The sequence below is a fragment of the Vulpes vulpes genome, unplaced genomic scaffold (assembly GCF_048418805.1).
Source record: "Vulpes vulpes isolate BD-2025 unplaced genomic scaffold, VulVul3 Bu000000761, whole genome shotgun sequence".
Taxonomy (NCBI): domain Eukaryota; kingdom Metazoa; phylum Chordata; class Mammalia; order Carnivora; family Canidae; genus Vulpes; species Vulpes vulpes.
Genome location: NW_027325702.1, coordinates 26,373 through 29,503, shown reverse-complemented (window position 1 = coordinate 29,503; position 3,131 = coordinate 26,373). Strand labels below are relative to the sequence as shown.

Below are 3,131 nucleotides of genomic sequence, written 5' to 3'. Positions count from 1 at the left end.
AACTTTTACTACTTGTCCTTGGCACAATATTTTGACATACATTCTTTTTGTTCTAGAACATGTTAACTGTGCTTATAAAGACAAGGTCCCACAGAGAATCAGAATAACTTTTCAGAAACTCTGCCTCCCTCCCAAACTTCTCAATGTAAAATTATAATTTAGAGAAATAGCTAATTAGGGGCAGCTGGGTGGCTCAGCTGGTTAATTTTCTGACTCATGATTTCAGCTCAGGTTATGACCTCAGGATCCTGAGATAGAGCCCTGCTTTGGGCTCCACACTAGGCGTGGAGTATGCTTAAGATTTTCTCTCTCCCACACTCTGTCCCTTCTCTCCTTGTGTGTTATGTTCTCTCTCTGTCTCAAAAGAAAAAAAAAGGAAAATATCTAATTATTCATTTCAATAAAGATATAAATGTTTTTCAGTTTTTTATTATGAAACAATTGTTAAATTTTAATTCTTTTCTAATTCAAAGATATATACATATAAAAGTTGCAAAAGACAAAAAACTTATGAAGAGAAGTAGGAGAAAATAATCAGATATCCAATACTACATTTTGATGCAGTTTTTCCTATTTATTCTTATGTTTGTTGAAATAATTTTCTTTTCTTTTTTTTTTTAATTGGAATGCTTCATGAATTTGGGCGTCATTCTTGCACAGAGTTTATGCTAATCTCCTTTGTATTGTTCCAATTTTACTATGTGTTGCTAAAGTGAGCACTATTAAAGATTTTATTTATTTATTTGAGAGAGAGAGAGAGAGAGCATGAACGAGGGGAGGGGCTGACAAGGAGGGAGAGGGAGAGAGAATCTCTCTCTGAGCACAGAGCCCAACGTGGGGCTTAATCTTATGACCCTGAGATCATGACCTGAGCTGAAACCAAGAGTTTGACACCTGACTGAGCCACCCAGACACATGAGAAGCAAGCACTATTGAAATAATTTTGTACATACAGAGTTGTGATCTATTCTATCATTTTAACATTGTTTGAGACAGTTTTTTTCTATTCCATTACACATTCAACAGGTGCATAAAATTTTGTCATGTGGCTGTATAATTGTGTGTGTGTGTGTGACCTCCACCATAATCATTTATTCCAGTATTTTATATATAAAATATTAGTTTTAAACATTATTACATAAAGATTTTTCCCCAAAATTTTAATGAATTATTTCCTTAGAAGAGATTCCTAGAAGTGTTTAAAATGTACTGACATTTTAAAGGTTAATTTGTTTTCTACAAATCTTTCCTCAGTTTATACTCTCTCACTAGTATATGAGCCTGCCTGCCTCACTACAGTTTTGCCAGTAATGAGTCCTAGAGACCAAATTATTTGACAAGATCAGGCTAGAAAAGTCATCGGTTAATTTAAAAATCTAATTAAAGTAGAAAGCACATTTTTTTCATAATTTTTCATAAAATTGAAGTGTGTATATGTATGCTAACTTGCCTCTGTTGATTCAGTCAAGGGCTTGATTTGTTGGCCTCTTTGCTATTATCTTTCTTGCATAAGAAAGATACATCCACCTTACATCACTACATTTATCAATTTTTGGTTTTTTAGCAACAAATCAAGGATACTTATGAATAGGAATACAGAAACATTCTGACCTTTAAAGAAAAAATTTGCCTCTGTTTTTATGTTGTTTCATCCAAATTGGTTTTGACATAAATTGTTTTAGGCAGTTTACTCCTTTCAAAGCATACAATTGAATGGATTAGTTACATACAAAAGGGAAGGTAAATACATCTCTGTGGTCTTCATAATCTTTTTATTTGGTACTGGACATTCCCTATATCTCATTATTTTTGGAGTAGAAACTCATATGGAAAGTACAGGAAGATAAAGTTTAAAAATTATATCGAGCAGATCTCTTATCTTTATATTATTGTGTACACAGTAGTCTTGACTTGGCCACATGGCTATTTAAGTAGCTTTGAGTTTGTACATATTGCAAGAAGTTTTCTCGTACTCTTTGTCACTGATAAATACGGTGCTGAGCTGGAATCAGGATACCCGATCATTCCCCCACAAGAAGTTCCTGTAATCTAAGGAAGGACACGGGGGGGGGGGGGGGGGGGGGGGGGGGGCAAACGGCCTGGGCAGCAAAAGAGAATTTCTTCCCCTCACAAGAAAGCCAGAGATCTGAGTGCTGCAACCACACTTCCAAGACTGCATCCTACTTTATCCCTAAGGATGACCGTGGAGGTGGTGACAATGACCATGACCATGACAGCAGGCACTGAGGAACTGAGCTAAAGGCTCTACAGCATTATACCATCGAAGTCTTCACAACAACTCTGTGGAGAAGACGTGAATGAGGAAATTCATGACTGGAAAGGTTAAGTACCTTGCCCAGTGTCTCACGTGGGGCTGTTGGAAAACCAGAAATCTGGTTGACTTTTGAGATCATGCTATTCTAGTCTTTTGACTGGGTCTTCCATCAGATCTTCCTCCTCTGCCAGACCTTATAAGCTGAAATTCCCCCTACTTCTCACCCTATGTCTCCATCAAGATAGCTTTAATGATTGACCATACAGACTAAGAACTTCAAAGTGTTAACAACCCTAGATTTTATTTTTTTAGCTCCAAGTACATATATCCCATGGTCACTGTGAAGACAAAAAAAAAAAAAAAAAAAGATAGGAATTCCCAAAACTTATGAATATATTGCCTTATTTTGACAAAAAAAAAAAAAAAAGAGTTTACATTTGTGACTAAGTTAAGGATTTTGAGAAAGGGAGATCATTCTGGGTTATCCGGTGTGCCCATTGTAATCATGATTCCTGATATAAGGAAGGCAAAGGTGTCAAAATCAGAGACAGATGATGGGATGACAGAGGCAAAGCTTGGAGTGGAGTACTTTGAAGATGAAGGAAGGGACCTGAGCCAAGGAGTATGGAGGGCCTTTAGAAGCTGGGAAAAGGCAATGAGGTAAAGTTTCTTTGAAGTCTCACAAGGAACACAATCCTGCCAATACCTTGATTTTAGCTCAGTGAGACACATTTTGGACTTCCTTGTGTTGTTTCAAGCCACTAGGCTTGTGGTAATTTGTTACTGAAGCAACAGGAAACTAATATAGACCTTTTTTTGTGTGTAAAAACTTAATTACTTTATTTAGTTGAGAGAG

The 3,131-nt window shown here is 36.4% G+C and overlaps 1 non-coding gene across 1 annotated transcript; it reads right to left on the bottom strand.

The window, feature by feature from the left end:
* Positions 1-615: 615 nt before the first annotated feature.
* LOC140596683 (U6 spliceosomal RNA) lies at positions 616-720 on the bottom strand. The gene has a single exon (XR_011998586.1). It is a non-coding gene; the product is annotated as a U6 spliceosomal RNA (small nuclear RNA).
* Positions 721-3,131: the final 2,411 nt, after the last annotated feature.